This window comes from Thermobia domestica, unplaced genomic scaffold (assembly GCF_964235325.1).
Source record: "Thermobia domestica unplaced genomic scaffold, izTheDome1.hap1.1 HAP1_SCAFFOLD_550, whole genome shotgun sequence".
NCBI classification, from domain to species: domain Eukaryota; kingdom Metazoa; phylum Arthropoda; class Insecta; order Zygentoma; family Lepismatidae; genus Thermobia; species Thermobia domestica.
Window position 1 is genome coordinate 83103 of NW_027656260.1, and position 19132 is coordinate 102234.

The 19132-nt window shown below is 35.7% G+C and overlaps 1 protein-coding gene across 1 annotated transcript in view; it reads right to left on the reverse strand.

Annotated features, from left to right (window-relative positions):
- The window catches only part of LOC145677028 (rho GTPase-activating protein 20-like), a gene marked incomplete at its 3' end in the record, with an annotated part of 100505 nt that extends 82842 nt beyond the window's left edge, over positions 1 to 17663 (reverse strand). The window contains 1 exon segment of the mRNA XM_081747735.1: positions 17530 to 17663.
- Between the last annotated feature and the right edge of the window lie 1469 nt (positions 17664 to 19132).

Consider the following 19132-nt stretch of genomic DNA (forward strand, 5'->3'; position numbering starts at 1 on the left):
TTCACAGCCGTCGCAGTGTTGATAAAAACAGAAACGAGAAACTCACAAATTTATCAGTACAACGTGTCCAATAAATGGATAAAGCAGTTAACTTAAATCTTGATCTTAAAACCCTGTTTTGGGCCGCGGTGGCTCAGTTGGTAGGGCATTCGCCTCTGATGCATGTGGTCCCTGGTTGATCCCAGCTCGCGCCAAGTGAAAACTGTGGTGGACAAACACCATGTGCATGGGTTTCCTCGGGTTTCTCCCGTTTCCTCCCACTTTCTTTATTCCACCATTTCATTCATTTCTCATCACCGTCTCCTTTAGCCTACCCGACATAATCGTGGAACGTAAAACTCAAAGATTTGATTTTTAAAACCCTGTTTGATAAAACGACGCTTAGGAAAGAATTGGTACAATGAAACGGGTGGAAAAATTGAAGCATTGCCCCCCCCCCCAAAAAAAAACCTATAGACACCACAACTCGCATAACTTGAAATTGAACCAAGAACCCTTCTCACGTGTAGCTTTTCTACCAGTGAGTTACTGCGTCTGCTATAAACGTAATGATGATTGATAAAATAACATAGTGTGAAATAAGGGAGAGGACACTAGTAAAAAAAAAATAATAATCTTACACACATCTACAAGAGTTTGCCCACCAGAGAAACTGTGATACGTACTAGGTGCAGTATATACACAGACAGTTTGACGCAAATTACTTGATTAAATGGCCAGTATAGTTTAAATAATAATAATAATAATAATAATAATAATAATAATAACTTACGTCTATTAAAGATTCTTGATCTAGGAGAGGTTGTTGAATTACACACACGGCATTAATAACTGGAACCCACAAATCTGATGGATACACATCTTTCAACATCTTTTCCGTTGCTGTATTTCGTCTTTTAATGGTAGAATGAGAATTTCTTCGCTTCGGAGTGGGCTGTATAACTATTTTGTGCTTCATATTACTCCCGAATTTGAATTTATTTTTACAAAATCACTATACTCTATATATTTTAAAGAAACTCACTAAAGAGAACTTCACTAGAGAACTAAACAGAATTTTTTTTATCAACAAACTACACTACACTTCATTGCTACCTCATAGAGATAACACAAACGACACACACACTCACACAAATCACACTATCCAAGGCGTTTCGTTTCGTCGTATCTCACTAGCGAACGCAAACCAGTAAACGCGAAACGTTTCCTTTGGAAAAAAAATCTTTTTTTATTATCTATCACGGGGACAAAAGTAAGAAGCATACAAACTATGTTTTTTTTCTTTCCTTCTTTCTTTATCAGTCTTCATACGTTCTGCATAGCCTCAAACAATAGTATGACATCACAATTATGTTAACTTTTAGTGTACTTCAACAAACGTTTATTGGTCAACAAGAACTATTCTTTTCTAAATAGACCTTGCATTACGATCCAATCCACACAAATCATATCCATATGAATATTCGCAGTACTGCAGTCTTTTGTTTTCAAGTCTCTCTTTTTCTTTTATTCTCTGTGCTTACATAAAATTTGTAATATGGACACAAGTACAAATAGTCTTTGTTTAATGTAAGAGAATCGTCATTCAACTTTATTCACAAAGCAAATCTAATAACCAAATATTATTCGATGTTCTTTTAGTTTATGTCTTTTAGTTTATGTATTTTAGTTTACAAGTTTTCAGATAATTTATTTCTAAACTTGAGGTATTTTTTTTCCTGTCGCTTGCAACATTGATTGTTTATTGCAACGCTATTACTGTTATACATTGTATTGGGTGTTCAGTAGGGTGTATCGAAAAAACCTTTTATCGAAATCCGGTTACGGCTAGTGCGGATTTTTGGCCAAATGGCATCAATAAAACGTATAAAAAATTTCAACTCGATCAGACAACTCCTTCTGCTGCCGAGTAGAGCCCAAATATTAGAAAAATCAACAAAAGATTCACTTTTCAACTGATTTTCCAAAAAATATTTTTTAAATATTTCCTATATTTTTCGGTCTTTTAAATTATTGAAATAGCATTGAAAAGGAGAAATAAATACATAAAACAAATTTATTACGGTTATTTCTGTACACCATAAGCATAAAAACCTAGTTAATTATTTGTAAAAATGCACTGATTTTCTGGCGTATCGTACAATTAAATTTTAATATAAAATTATTGAAGTCTCTTGAATAACGAAGAAAACACTTTAGTGATAAATTCTAAGAGCAGTAATAGTAATAATTTGCTCCCAATGCCGTATGCATCTGCTTATCACACTAGATCACCTGCCGCCCACCTCTTCCCGAACGCCTCTTCTCTTGTACTTGCCCAGCTGAAAGGATCGGTCTTATCAGTCGCCAGTAGTCAACCAGCTGTGTCGAACGTGATTGTCGCTGCTTGAATTATTTATTAGTGCTGTAGGAAATTTTAACTAAACAATTTGTTTTCGTGTGAAGTGCAGTATGTAGAAGTGAGAACAGTGTTTCAGTTGTGTTAAGTACTTTTTATTAGGAAGAGAGTGACAGATACGCTGACGTTATGACATCGACAAGTTTGTTACGGTCTGACGTTAGAAATAGTATTATTGGGACAGCCAAGGAATTGGGTAGAACACAGCTACCAACCGTTGAAATGTATTGAGACAATACCTATGGGAGCGAGAAGAAAAAATGAGAATTTCGGGATCCCGGAAAGAGCCTTCAACAAAGGGTTTATCTTCTATCGTCGCCAGGAAGATTGTAGAAAATTGAGATTACGCCTCAATCAGCGGCGAAGCAATTTTCAGTGTCAGAAGGATTGTTGCAATGGTATTGAAGTATCATAATATTGTCCGTGACTTGCAAAACTCAGCAAAGTCCGGTTTCCAAACTTCTCCGAAACGAATTGCTGATTTTCAACAGCCTGCCAAAAATATTTCATTTGATATAGCCTTTTGTAAGTGTTCCGATCCTCTTGCCTGCAACTGCGAAAAAGGAAGAAAAGTACCAGTGCTAGAGGCGCCTTTTCTTCTAGATCAAAGAACCACAAGATTGAGGCGTAATCTCAATTTTCTACAATCTTCCTGGCGACGATAGAAGATAAACCCTTTGTTGAAGGCTCTTTCCGGGATCCCGAAATTCTCATTTTTTCTTCTCGCTCCCATAAATATTGTCTCAATACATTTCAACGGTTGGTAGCTGTGTTCTACCCAATTCCTTGGGTGTCCCAATAATACTATTTCTAACGTCAGACCGTAACAAACTTGTCGATGCCATAACGTCAGCGTATCTGTCACTCTCTTCCTAATAAAAAGTACTTAACACAACTGAAACACTGTTCTCACTTCTACATACTGCACTTCACACGAAAACAAATTGTTTAGTTAAAATTTCCTACAGCACTAATAAATAACTCAAGCAGCGACAATCACGTTCGACACAGCTGGTTGACTACTGGCGACTGATAAGACCGATCCTTTCAGCTGGGCAAGTACAAGAGAAGAGGCGTTCGGGAAGAGGTGGGCGGCAGGTGATCTAGTGTGATAAGCAGATGCATACGGCATTAAGAGCAAATTATTTATACTATTACTGCTCTTAGAATTTATCACTAAAGTGTTTTCTTCGTTATTCAAGAGACTTCAATAATTTTATATTAAAATTTAATTGTACGATACGCAGAAAATCAGTGCATTTTTACAAATAATTAACTAGGTTTTTATGCTTATGGTGTACAGAAATAACCGTAATAAATTTGTTTTATGTATTTATTTCTCCTTTTCAATGCTATTTCAATAATTTAAAAGACCGAAAAATATAGGAAATATTTAAAAAATATTTTTTGGAAAATCAGTTGAAAAGTGAATCTTTTGTTGATTTTTCTAATATTTGGGCTCTACTCGGCAGCAGAAGGAGTTGTCTGATCGAGTTGAAATTTTTTATACGTTTTATTGATGCCATTTGGCCAAAAATCCGCACTAGCCGTAACCGAATTTCGAAAAAAAGTTTTTTTCGATGCACCTTAGTGTTCAGATAAAGAATTTTTAAACCATCGAGTAATGGAGTTGCTATATACTGCATAAAATTGTCTCCTAATGCCTTAAAATCACTTATGTCATCAAGGATTTTCTATTTTAGTAGATATTCTTGGACGACAGGATTTCTTTCATAATCTACTAGAAAGAATGGGCGTGAGTAAGAATCAGCGAATGAAGGCAGGCGAATAAAATGAAATTAAATATTTGGTTTAGCATCGCACGATTATTCGCAGGAGGGTAAAGGAAACGGGTGATAAATGGAAGTTTAGGCTCTTGAAAGAATTGGTCGAATGAGAATGTTAGAGAAAATGACAGATCTCACAGACAATAGATTCACATGATTTGGGATAGAACCAGGTCCTCTTCACTGGTGATACTTTGCCACAAATTCTGTACACCTTGAACACTGTTATTTTCAATGTATTTAACACACTGGCAGCATTGGTTACACTTGTAACTAACCGCGTACATACAATTTAGACTCTGGAAACCGAAGAACTATCCCATTTTGCACTTGCAATATTGCACACACGAAATAGAACTACACAGCTTCGCGTACTACTCACTATCACCCAACATTGCAGTCGCAGTGCACGAATGTTCAGTGTTACTAACTCACAATAACATTATTGTTGCATTACATGAGTGTTTTTTATTATTTTCATAATTAACTGTATATTCTCTAATGTTAGTAAATTAGACATAATCATCATCATTATAGGTATTCTGCCATTATTGGCAGGTCACTTGCTGCAACTGAGAAGCTCCCATGCTTCACGGTCTTCAGCTAATCTCTTCGTTTTCACGTAATTTTTCTTTTTCTGTTTTGATATCATCCATTAATTGTAGTCTCCTTCGCCCTCTACCTCTCTTCCTGCCACCATACCTATTAGCACTTTCCTCCTCCTTACCCAATGTCCTAACCAGTTTCTCTTGGTGTTTTTAATAATATCTAAAATTGTTCTTTGCTCCCCCACCATTTCTAACATCTTTTCATTCGTTTTCTGCTGAACCCAGCTAATTCTTTCCATTCTTCTCCACAACCACATTTAGAAAGCTTCCAGTCGATTTTCATAATTTTTAGCTTAATGTTCATGTTTCTGACCCATACAGCACAATACTCTCCACACGAAGCATTTTATGAGTCTTTTTTCAACTCTTTATTCAAGGTCCCACAAAATAGTATTTTCTTTCTCCTAAAGGCTTCTTTCGCCATTCCTATCCTTGCTTTTATTTCATGTTCACGCTTCATACTTCTAACTAGAGACAAGTTAACAGTATTTTCATACAAAAGCTTAATTTTGCATACCTAACGCTTGCAGTCTGATGGAAATGAATGAAATACTGTATTACCATTCAAGGTACACACTCTCAAAATTTTGGGAAGATTGTACTGTGAGTAAAAGAGTGAAATGTAGATTGCGAAATCTTATTTAAACATATACGGACATACGGAGAAAATAAGTTCCATAAAATACGGTAAGAACAGTGGTGGGTGGCTCTTGGAAAATTACATCGGAAGAAAGGATACCTAATATACTAATTTTTGCGTACATACACTTTTCTGGAGCTATATGAGGCTTTCTTCCCTTACCTTGTAGCAATAAAATTTGAGTTTTTAACGACGTGATTTACCTTAAACCTGCTACTGAGTAAAATGTATGAAATATTGAGAGGGCAATACCCCAAGTTACACTTATAATCAACGATGATATAATGCTAGGATTTTTGGTAGGTATTCTTCTTCAAAACCTTTTTTCCCAATTAGCTGAGGTCGACTTTGCTCCTGTCCTCCACCTGTTTCTATCTTGTTGCATATCCTCTGTGACACTGCGCTGCACCATATCCTTCTAACTACAATCTTCCTTTCTTCTTTGGTCGGCCTCGTGTTCGTTTCCCATCCATTTCTACAGCACCCACTCGGTGAGCTACGTATTCCGAAGACCTTTGTGTTACACGTCCAAACCATCGCAGTCTACCTTCCTGCAATATTTTCTGATACTGGTCTCAACTTTACTTTTCCTCCAACCATTTCATTCTTAATTTTGTCCTTCCACATCATTCCACACATCAACCGCGGCATCTTGATCTCAGTAACATGCAATTTCTGTTCCTCGCTCTTCTTCGTCGTCTAACAATCAACTTTGTATAATATGGCAGGTCTCACCACTGTTTTGTAAACTTTTCTTTAAGATACATTAGTACCCTACGGTCACACAATAGTCCTCTTCACTTCTCTCCATTTTGTCCAACCGATGCTAATTCTTCTGTTTACATTTTCATCTACTGTATTTTTCTGTAGTATTGATCCCAAGTACTTAAATTTCTTTGTCATTATCACCTCTTTTTCGTCTAGTCATATTCGTTTGTACTTTCGATTATAGTTTTACTGAATGGTCAATGTAAAATATTCTGTCTTGGTTTTACTAATTCTAAACTCTTTGCTCTCCAGATACCTAATTTCTCTTGCAGGATATCTTGGTCTCACTCATCAGCACGATGTCGTTTGTAAATAGCATATTCCAAGGTGCTAAGTCTTGGATATCCTTTCTAAGCTCGTCCAACACAACTGTAGAAAGGCATGGGTAAGATTAGATCCCTGATGAAGTCTCACTTTAACTCTGAACTATTCTGTTATTCCACACGCACTCTTCTTCACTCCTGTTCAACATTCACCATACATATATTGAATTATACGTATGTATGTGTTCGGAACACACTTTTCTTCAGTGCCCACTAAAAAAAGATCCCGTGACACTCACTATTTCCTAATACACTTTATGAAAACTATATAGAGATCTTTCTGATATGTTCTATTCTTTTCCATTAGCATCCTAAGTGCAAATATTTCATCAGTTGTCCATCTTCCTGGCATGAAACCAAATGGGTTCTCTGTTATTTTGGTCTCTTCTCTCAATTTTGCTTCTATCACTCTCTCCTAGAACTCTATTGCATGACTCAATAGTTTTATTCGCCTGTAGTTGCCACATTCTTGCACATTTCTTTTGCTTTTAAAAGCCGGCACAACGTAGCTGCTTCTCCATTTGGGGGGCATATTATTTTTCCTGTTTTCAACATCCTATTAAAAAGTCGAGTAAACCACTGCACTTCTTCCTTATCTAAACTTTTCCATGTCTCGATAGGGAATTACCTGGTCCTGGGATTTTATCACTTTTCATTTTTTTTCATGGCATTTTCCATCTCTACCATAGTCACAGGCCGCACAAGTCTCAGATTTATGAGCAGATTTTCTAAAAAATTGCCTCGGATTTTCTTCATTGAGAAATTGTTGGAAATACTCCTTCTACCGCTTTTTTAATCACTTGTCAGAATCTCGTTATCTTCATCCTTGATGCAACACACATTCAAAATATATTTCCTTTACTTCTCTCTTGCCCTCGAAAGCTTGCAAATAATATATTTTCTCTCATTTGTTTTCAGGTAATTGTACAACTCATCTTAAGCCTTGCCTTTTACTACACTAACTGCCCTTTTAACGTTCTTCTTCACTTCCCTGTAATCCTTCAGGTTTTGTTAATTCCCAGAGTTCTGGCATTTCTTGTGTCGTTCCTTTTCGTCCTTCACAATGCTTGAACTTCTTTATTCCACACCACTTTTTTAAAAAAAAAAAAATCAATGTGACCTCTTCGTTTTGCTTTCGCCCACAACTTTCATTGCTGTTTTCCTTAGCGCTGCTGATATTCTAGTCCACTCCTCTTCCACGTGCATCTCTTCTTCCTTCATTTCCAGTATACTTGTGATGTGGTCATTTCCTCTCGAATCTTTTCAGCACTCATCCCATCTAGTTTCCACTACTTCGCTCTAACATGAACATTTTGCCACCTTCTCCCTACTTCTTCCTTAACGCAGATGTCGGCTATTACGAGACGGTGTTCGTCCGTTAGATTCTCACCTGTAACACTTTGCACGTTAGTTTTGTCTTCTCCAATATAAAGTCGATCTGAGACTTTGAAATGCCACTTTTATATGTAAAAAGGTGTTCTTTCTTCTTATGGAAGATAATCAGAATAGCAAGATCGCACGCTTCTGACACTTGTAGCATGTTCTTATATTTTTCTCATTTCCACTTAACAGTTTTCAAAAATATTCCGTGTGTACTTCCCGTGTATACTTGCTGTTTCGTAAATTTTAGTTGAATATATGCTGGACTATAAAAATATTAGGTAAGTATACGCTGCATTGTATCTTTCCTTAGGATATGATACAATGCCAACACAAGAAATGAAATGATTATGGATATGTATTTTAAAGGGGGGGGGGGGAATCATTGGCGCATACTTCTAATACAAAAGTATACGAAAGCATTTTTAATGTTATACTATGAATAAAAATGTGTTGCATTACTTTGTCCCTTCCATCAACATAAAAAAAAAAAAAAAAATCTCGAGTAATTTGTATGCCCCTCTCCGCTGTCCAGAAAGTATTGTTCACCATGGCCTAATGGGGCACCTCCCTTATGCTAAAACAATACTTGGCTCACCCAAAGATTATACACGCCCAAGACAAATTCTTTTCTTCTCTGTACGCCCCTTGTATGTATATATGTGTACTGAGTACGTGAGGTCATTCACATATCTGGTATGTCAGCTCTTCTTCCCCCTTCCCTTCTCAAGTACCACATTCTCCTTAATTTTAAAACAGAAAATATAAATATATGACATCTATACCGCCTATAGTTCACCTGATGATGGTCTCGAACTTGAATTATCTTGAATTAATTCTTCTTTGTCGGTATCAATGTCACGTGAGAAAGTAAGAAAGAAAACAGTGGTGAAATATATATAATAACAATAGCAACTGCCACGATATAGGCTATATATAATCATAATTCTTTTGCATCCATAGGTCTATTTATACATGTCCCAAGTCTTTATAGTAGTTGCATTCTATTCAGAGATAAATACGTAGCATTTCAGGTCACTTGCACACCAGCAGACCAGTGATACTGAAACTGTCCACATTCGTACATACTGAAAGCAGTGGCGGCTCTTAAGGAAAGATACATCGATAAAAATTAAAATGTTATCGCTCCAAATTTTATTTTTGAAAAAGAAACTTAATTCATGTACTAATACTTGTATACATTATAAGTATGTAGCCATAGTTTTTTTTTTCTTTTTACCGGCGATTTCTCTTACGTGCCGAATCCAAGACACGCTCATCTAATCCAAAAATAAATAGTACTCCCGCAAATCATAGTTTGTTCTATTGGATGATATTTTGACAGTATTTAATATTGACAAAAAAAAAAAAAAAACTATTGGATTTCAGATATATCACAATTATCTTTCAAATTTTGAGAAATTGCATCGTTCATCACTTTTAAAACTATCTGGCGTTACAGTTCATGTAGGTTCATGGAAGACAGATGCTTTTTTAGTTGGGTAAAGTCAATATGTGAATAGCACATTTCCACTGTTTACAGACTTCTGGCTAGGGGTCGCTAATTCAGATTGTTTTTTCCCAATTGCCTCCATCAGATGGTGGGACAACCTGAAAGTCTGTCTTCACCGTGATGCGAGTCCGGGACCATGCATACTTTAACTATTCGAATACATTCCGCTAGAACAGTGATTTCCAACCTTGTTTTTCTGCCGCCCTTCATGAACTTATACCCCCTCTCTTTCTGCCCCCTCTTCTTCCCACTCACTGGTCATACGACATGGTTTTTGTCTAACGCTTTCTGCGATTTTAGACACAGTACTGAATTTTGAAATGTTCAGTACTAGTAATAGTAATAACGTATTATTATTATTATTATTATTATTATTATTATTATTATTATTATTATTATTATTATTATTATTATTATTATTATTATTATGCCGTTACATGTGCCTTCACAATGCCTAAGAGAAAGTATATGTTATCACAGAGAAGCTCTGGACTGAATACTCTTTTATTATGACATGTAACTGATGGAAAAGTGTCCCGTATTATTCAAACCCAAAGTGTGGTTTTCTTAGCGAAACTAACATTCGTTTCTTACATGACACAAATATCATTCGCAAACAAGTAACTGGAAATGTTGCACATCTGTTCTAATGCAATGTACAAGTCAGCAAGAAATAATAATAATAGCAATTAGCAAGAAAAAAAAAGCCTTGTTACCATACAAGAAGACAATAACAATTAAGAAAAGGCATTACTTTCATACATGTACAGCTGCAAAATTAAATAAATAAGTAAATGGATCATCCTGTAAATGTAATATGTAATGTGTACACAACGGAACAAAATATAATGAGTATATCATGCGAACAAACAAAAATGCCAGATGTTGACTAATCTTAAATAACTTAACAAACAGAAGGTCCTCGTCTACAACTCGAGAAGCTTGTTTGCAAACATATGTAAAAGCTACTAACATCAAATCATATACCACTCAACAAACATACATTGTAACCAAATATGACCCTCTTAATAGGAAAGCAAGAATCACAGAGTGGAGGGGGTACGGATGGAGGAGAAAATTGCCGAATCCTCGACTTAATAAATTTGTTGGTACACTCAACTTAACTTAGCAGCTGTTCACATTATGATGGATGAGCTTCGCTCTCCGAAAACGATCTTGGCCAAGGACGCTAGAAATTTACCGTTCCATTGTCATGCTTCTTTGATCTTCATGTTTTGGGGTCTGCACAGAATAACCAGATAGATACATGCAGTATATAAGTTAGCACACATACTTAAAAAGAAGGAAGAAATACAGTAAAGGAAAGAACAATATTCAAGTACGAATTTAAAATGTATGAATAGGTGTGTCAGAGCGAAGTTTCATCGCATCAACTTTTTTTTTTTTTTTTTTTTTTTTGAACATGATTGCTCCTCTCTGTCGGTAAGAAGTTAACCGGTTTAGGTGAAGAAATTACACAAGACTTAATTACCTACCTTTACCACATCATACCTACCTTTACCATATCAAACTTCTCACTCTGCAACTGTCTACAAATGAAAGTTTTACCGAAGGGAGCTCATATGGTTCGAATCACACGTTCAGCTATGACAGACAAGTGAATCAGTTAATGCAAAAAGGGTTTTAGTCAAACAAACTGAGTTTTGAGGAAAATAAGTAAACCATTGCAGTTTTGAAATTTTAAAATCAAAATGAACCATTTATTTTTTCATGTAGATAAAAATGACATTATTTCAATGCTGTATAGAAAAACCATGTTTATGCTCATTGCCCAAAAAAAAAAAAAAAAAAAAAAACGCGGTTTTCGCTGTCGACTGAAGCCCTTCTTGCAGGAAAATTATAGATGAAGCCCTGTATGCATGTAATTTTATTTAGTTATTATTTTTTGCTCTTTTTTTTAAAAAAAAAAAAAACACACACACAAAACTGTGTTATGACATTCTTTTGCCAGGTTCCAGACGTTGCAGGTCTACCAACCGAATGGGACGAAATCAATAGCTATTGCCACTAACATATAAAACAAATATAATTCTCCGTGCAGAAAGGGCTTCAGTCATTGACTCAAGCCCATGTTGCCTAGGATAATCGAAGTTGACATCTGTTTATAAAATCTTAGACCAATGAAACTGAAGCTCTTTATCCATAGAAATAAAGGTGTACCCAAGTTAATTCAATTTCGCCATTTTGGTGACAGAAACCCCTTTTGCATGAACTAATTTAAGTAAGGAATTCATTTTCCTCGCATCAAGAGCTTTAATGCAGGATTTCTCTTTATCAAGTTCAAATTTTCCTAGACTAAGAACAACTTAATTAAACTTTAGAAATATTTAATTCTAAACAAGAATAACCTATGGAAATAATAACAAAAAAACATGCGTACCTTGAATTTACGTCTTTTCCTATGTCCAAATCTACCCATCGCATAACACATTGAACACTGAATGAATCACATACAAGAATTCACTCATATACGCATGGTATATAGTACACTGATATCGAACGTACGTAATTCTATCAGTAAAAATCAGTTACGTCATAGATAATATTTTCATGAATGAACGGAAACGTTTCTGTTTTTCGCAACAGGACGACATATCCGTAAACAATTTGGCACATGATACGTGTACAACAAAACAATAAGTTTACGCTTTTTTTTTTTTTTGACAAAACAAACAAACAAAAAAGGAAAACTATCAAATAATGATGAATTGGACAAAGTTCTTGTTTCTATTTGTCAATCTTTAACCTAAATACTGTATGTGTTTATGTCAGGTGTCAGTTATATATCATTTCCTACTGACTCACTAGAACCAATTTAGTTAATTGATTGCTATTCATTGTCTAATACTCAAGGAAGTCAAAAACTTATCAGTAGCAAAAGTCGACGTGTGAATTAGCAATAAAGTGTCATCTAGAAATTTAAACACGTTGTTTCTAATTCTAAATGTTTATATCCATTTATAAATAAATCTCAATCCTAAATGTTGTAAAAGTGAAAATGCAAGTGTCAGGAAAGAAACAACAGGTGTCCATCTACTACCCGGGTTTCCTTATGTTCTTTCTTTTCTTTTCTTTCTTTTTTTTTTTTAAGAAAATGAAATGAAATCTTTGTCCCACAGTTATACTAAAGGAGACGGTGATGAGAAATGAATGAAATGGTAGATTGAAGAAAGTGGGAGGAAACGGAAGAACCCCGAGAAAGCCCACACGCACTGTTGAGTTGAGTTGACTGAGTTTTACGTTCCGTTCAGTAGCGAGGCTATATGAGACGTGAACCTACTGATTAACGTGGAATCCGAACCACATGAGCTCCCGACGGGAATCGAACCCGGGCCTCCCACGCGCACTGTATTTGTCCATCATAAAGTTCACTTGGCGCGATCTGGGATGCACCAGAGGTGAACGCTCTACCACTGAGCCACCGCGTACTTTTGAAAGAATGACAATATTAAGTAAGATTTCATGTATTTGCTCTTGTTAAATACATTATAAAGTATGATCCTTTTTTTCTTTCTTTCTTGTGGCTTACTATTATACACTGGTGGCTATTTGGTCCCTTGAGATATATCACTGAGTTTGACACTAGTTTAAATGGATTTTCGGAAATGAAATTTTAGGCAATTCCAGCAATCTTCCTATCCTCGTTTCCCAAATGTAAGATTCTTGAACTTGTGTTCCCCAACTCTATGTTTATGCAATAATATTACTGTACTTAACACCCTGTTTTTACAGTATATTTGAGTCAGTATTTTGATTTTAACCTCAGCGACCTATAATTAAAACAAACAAACAAAAAAAAAAAAAAGACGTTCCAAAATCCACAAACTGTTCAAAAATTTTGTAAAAATAACACCAAAGTACACATTCTGCACAGGGTTATGCAATCCAATTTCCTGTTAACCACTAAATGAAGAAATACAAAAAAAAAAAAAAAAAAACTAATTGAAAAAAGGCGTTAATAATACAAAACAGCCGGAACCATATGTGTCTTTCTTCTTTCGTTAGACGTTAACAAAAACAAACACTGAAACTTATTTTTTTTAACAGGAAATAACTAAAGCACCGGTCCAACCAATGTTTGTAGAACGATTTCGGAACTAATGTTTTTGCGTTTCACAAATATTACCATTAGATAACTAAAGATTTATGTTATGAAGTCTTCCTCTCTGGAATCGCCTTTCATCCGGGGTCAAAAAACCCGGATTTGACATAGATTTCGATAGATTTGTCTACATTTCTGAGTTCAACAACATTGACTACAAGTATATCCGTGATTAAAATAGATACAACTATAAAGGGATGAGGGCAATTCATTGTTGTTCCGTTATAACAAAGATATTTTCGAGACATATTGCGGTGAATCGCCCTGATTTCTTTTAAAGAATTAACTCCATTTATATTCAAGTAACAATTAACAAAAGTTTGTTTTATTTGCAAAGTATTGGTTAGATGTGATAATTATATTCGTGCAGCGTGCAAATTAGTGAATTTTTACAAAAAGGAAATGTCATTTCCTTCAGTTGATTATGTCACATTTTGATACAGATTTTTTTTTAAAATACAGGGTGAGTCAAAAGTCCTTGGACACCTGCATAAGTTTGAAAATCGACGGGAAAAGTAAAAAGTGATGATGGGAACAGAGGTTTGATGAGGGACCGCAACTTTTGGAATGTATGTCATTCATGGCCGCCATCTTGAAATCCACCATTTTGGATTCAAGTCATTTTTTTAAATGGAAAGGGGGCGTATGACACATCAAATAACACTAGCTTGAGCTCAGGAGCTCTGGAAAAAGGGGGACGGCAAATTATGTCATTGCACGGGGCGGCAAATTGCCTAGGGCCAGTCCTGGGCAGGAATCAAACAACAGATATACCGATTATAAAGTCAAGGCGCTAATCATAATTTTGTCTTTGAGAAGTACAAGTGCAATCAGTTCACGAAACAAGGGACAAGGTGTTCCGTGGTACAGCCCTCATCTCTGGTCTGATGAGTCCCTGGTCCGATCCCCGGCCACGCGGCTTATCCAGTTTCCTCCCACATTTCCATTCCATTCATAATCATTCACTTTCATTAATTCATCCGTCCTCTTTAGCATAAAGAGGATAATCGTGGGATGTAAATATAATTTCAATTCACAAAAAAAAAAAAAAAAAAAAAAAAAAATTGAAGAAGGAGAAAAGTTAAAATCCATTTATTACTAGTACAAACAAAATTTTTTTAAAATGTCTATTTATTACTGTATACTTTGTTATCAGAGTATATTCGTGATTGTAGCAAACACTATCTAATCATAAATTTGGCAACGCTGCCACTCATAATATTTCTATTTTAAGTTTACCTGCATATTTACAGTGACCATAGCTGTTATATAGCAACAATGTTTTCCTCAACCCAGCTATAAATAATTTTGCTCGAAACAAAATAGAATCGCGTGACTTCTTCTTCCAGATATGCTGTCAAGGTCATGCTATTATATACAGTACGTTTATACACATGAGACTTCACGTTCGAGTCAATAACACTTTTATCGTTTTTTTTTTTTTTTTTTTTTTTTTTAACTGAGAAGAAAATCGTTACGGGTATTAATAACGTGTTAAGTTCAAAAGACAGTTTCTAACATCAAATTTACATATGTTATTTTCTGTTAATTAAAATTTTCTTTTTTTTTAAAAAAAAAAAATCAGGTATGTATTATATGTGTAAAATGACACATTAAGCATTGTTTAAAGAGTGTAATTTAAATACACGTACAAATTTCACTCGAGTTACTCAATTTGAAGGAAATGAATGCTTTTATTTAAATGAGCTACCTGCTTTTAAAATGTACAGAACGATAAAAAGGAGAATCATTTGATAGAGGGAATGATTAAACAGTGGTGCTGAAACTGTGTGTATTAATATCAGGGACGTCATTTGGGAAGGGCAGGGGACAACTAGGCCTGTCACCCTGAGTTTGAGAAACACATGCTTTTTAATAAATTATATGCCAATATACTACTAAAAAAACGTGAAACGCTTATGTCGGTGGGCAATCTCTTCCCCCACCCCCTAGCAAAATCTGAAATGACGCCACTGGTTAATATCAAAGTGAGAAAAAAAGCAAAGAAAAAAGAAATAAAAGAGAACAGATTGAGAAATAAAATATAAAGTAACATAGGGCAAATACTAATTTTAAAAGAAAAACACATCAGTATGTATCTCATGCTCAGGGATGGAGCTATAAGGGTGCCTGGGGGCATGGTCCCAAATCGACGACTTAACCCCTTCCAGTTGCCCCTTTATCAGTAGTAATCATTCAACTAAATTGTTGAGAAATGTACAGTACTGGTCAATAAATATTCCGTGGTATCGAACTATAAAACTAATTTTAAAATGCAGCAGCAATTACGGATAGTACAAACCTTTGAGTTGATCACTAGAAAAAGAAAAACACTGAACTCGAGATCTCGTGCATTATACGCTCGCGTTGTAGCCAGTAGCGGATTTAAAGGGAGCTTTTGGGGCTGACTCCCACTCCACCCCCAAATATCAGGGCAAGAGGAATTTGAAGTCATTCAACTAAAAATGCTGAGCATTGTGCTGAAGCGATAAATAAGTTTTCATCTGAATTACGGAAATGGATGATCGAGACTTCCTGTTGTGTTTGATTTTGGACACTAACTGCTGGTCTTTTCAATTACGAGTGCCGATGGCCTTAACAGCCAAATCGCGAACTAAGTTGTAAACAGACACCCACAGACTATAAGTGGAGAACTTTTGTTTCGTGGTGCTAACTGAAGAAGTTCTGTACTGTCTCGAAGTACATCGGTGATTCTGTGACCTTTCGTTCTGTACTAGGAATGACTATGTCCTAATATCCGAAACTCCCATGAAAAAAAAAAATGGTTTGGCCAGTGGCCACCGGTTACTATTTGGTGCCAAAAATATCCATCATCTTCTTAGGTATCTTCTTAGGTATTGATCAACAACAATATCATCTCTCTATGACTTACGGTTCCCGAGATATGGCTCCTTAAATCTCCCGAAATCGGAAGTTTTTGGGCCAATATCTCGGGAACGGTAAGTCATAGAGAGATGATATCGATGTTGATCAATACCTAAGAGGATGGTGAACATTTTGGTAGCAAATAGTAACCAGTGGCCACTGGTTATATTTGCATTTTCAGTGTATATACGGTGATTTAAAAAAAATGACAGTTCAATATAGCTAATTCAATAAATCCCCTAATACACAGGTTCCACCTATGTAAGTGTATTATCTACTGGATTTAATCAAATAAATATAATATACAGTTTCATATAAATTTCGAAAAGATTATTTCTTTGAAAGTTCGTTCTAGCAGTGCTCTTGGAGCTTTCTCAACTGATTTAGTTATGTTTTATCGTGAAGTTTATGATATGTATTCTTTGTTACAAAATATTTCATGTATTTTTATGTATCTCCCGGATTTTTTTAAAAAATAAGAAAAAAATATTACAATGAGATACATTGAACAATGTAAGAATATTAATAAAATAAACCTTTTAAATAGATAAGTAGTATATCAGGTAACGACACTTCTTTGGCTCCATGAACTAACCTATTTTTAACTATACGCAAGTGTATTATATATTACTATTAAAAATTTGAGCAGCAAAAATGAGTTCTACTGTTTTTCTAAATTATTTTGTTCCAGCCCCCCTCAAAAACAATTTCTGGATCCGCCACTGGTTGTAGCAACTATATTAACAAGGAGGACATGTTTGTATGAAGTCCAATGAATACGTAGCTGTAGAACAAATTATCACCCTTTCCTGAACTTATAAATACATAACTTTGAGATGAACGAAGTTGTAGGTCACAATGATATGATAGATGAACACTTGACCTTGAATTTGGATTAGATAAACCTTACCTGACTTTCCATTTAGCCTTCAAGACCTAAAATAATTTGTCCAAGGATTAGGTTAAGCATGGCTCAAGAGGAACCTAATCTTACCCCGTAAGTTGAACAACTAAATCCCAAAACATACAGCAATACTTGACAATTATCATACATTATCATACATCACACGCACATTATAAAAAGCATTTAGCAAAATACTGACCTGCTTCGCCTTGGCTTTAGCCGTGTTGAGGTCTTCCACATCTGGGTGGTCATGTCGAGTATTGTCAACGATTGACTGTAGATAGTGCTCATACTGCGCTAGTCGCTGCGCCTGCGAAGTAAAAGAATTATCGTGGGTTAATTACATCATAGCAATACCAAGAACAGGGTAGAAGCACTGCATAGTACGCTAGTCAGATACAAGAAATGTGATCATAATACACTTAACAAATTAGTAACTAAAAAGAAGGGTATAAATAAAGGCAAAATGTGGCAAGAATGAAGCATTTCAGATAAGGAACTTGTTTATGATCTAGTAATATGACCCATATCCGGTACGAAAGAATTCAAAACAACGCTGATTCTGGATTTAGTTAAAGGAAGAGAAGAAGATAAAGTCACCCATGTGTCATTTTGATAATAAATTGTAAAGGATGGCCACGTGTAGTGTAGTCGCCAACGCCCTAGCCTTTGATGAATAGTGCAATAGCTTTTTCAGGCTAGCCATTCTGAGTGAGTTTTTTTCTTCCTCATTCACATCAGACAAATGTCGGGATAATACCTAACATACAGGAGTAGTAATCGCGTCACTTTGCCTAACTTTTTGGCCCCTGGGTCCCTGCCTCAGGACCCATGGTCCCTGGCCGGGGTCAATGACCTAGGGGTACCTAGGACCACCCCCTCTAAATTTTGGCAGGGGTACCATGGCCCACCCCCTAAATTTTGGCAGGGGTACATAGGACCACCCCCCTTAAATTTTGGAAATTGCCAAATCTAAAAATTTGGTATAGTAGCCTAGGACCATAGTATGTACCTCTATTAGTATTGGGTGTCTATGTCGTTCCCTTTCATGAGTAAAAAATTGCCAAAAATTCAAATTTCGGAGGTTTTTGACCTAATTTATCCCCTTGGATGAGGTATTATTACCCTATATCGTTATATGGGCGTATACAGGGGTCCATTACCTTTCATAAGACATGGGTATATTAATGCACCCCTTGAAAAATTTGGGAGGGGTACCTTGGCCCACCCCTTCAATTTTGGAAATTGCCCAATTTCAACATTGGGTATTATAGTACAGGACCCTAATATGTATTATGATAAATTTGGGTGGTCCACCTCATTCCCTTTTAGGGGTACATAGGACCACCCCCCTTAAATTTTGGAAATTGCCAAATCTAAAAATTTGGTGTGGTAGCCTAGGACCATAGTATGTACGTCTATTAGTATTGGGTGTCTATCTCGTTCCCTTTCATGGGTAAAAAAATTGCCAAAAATTTAAATTTCGGGGTTTTTTGACCTAATTTATCCCCTTTGATGAGGTATTATTACCCTATATAGTTATATGGACGTATACAGGGGTCCATTACTTTTCATAACATATGGGTATATTAATGCACCCCTTGAAAAATTTGGGAGGGGTACCTTGGCCCACCCCTTAAATTTTGGAAATTGACCAATTTAAACATTGGGTATTATAGTACAGGACCCTAATATGTATCATGATAAATTTGGGCGGTCCACCTCGTTTCCTTCCAGGGGCACAAAATTGCCAAAATATAAACGTAAGCAATACGTTATACCACGTGTTTGATTTTTGGTCG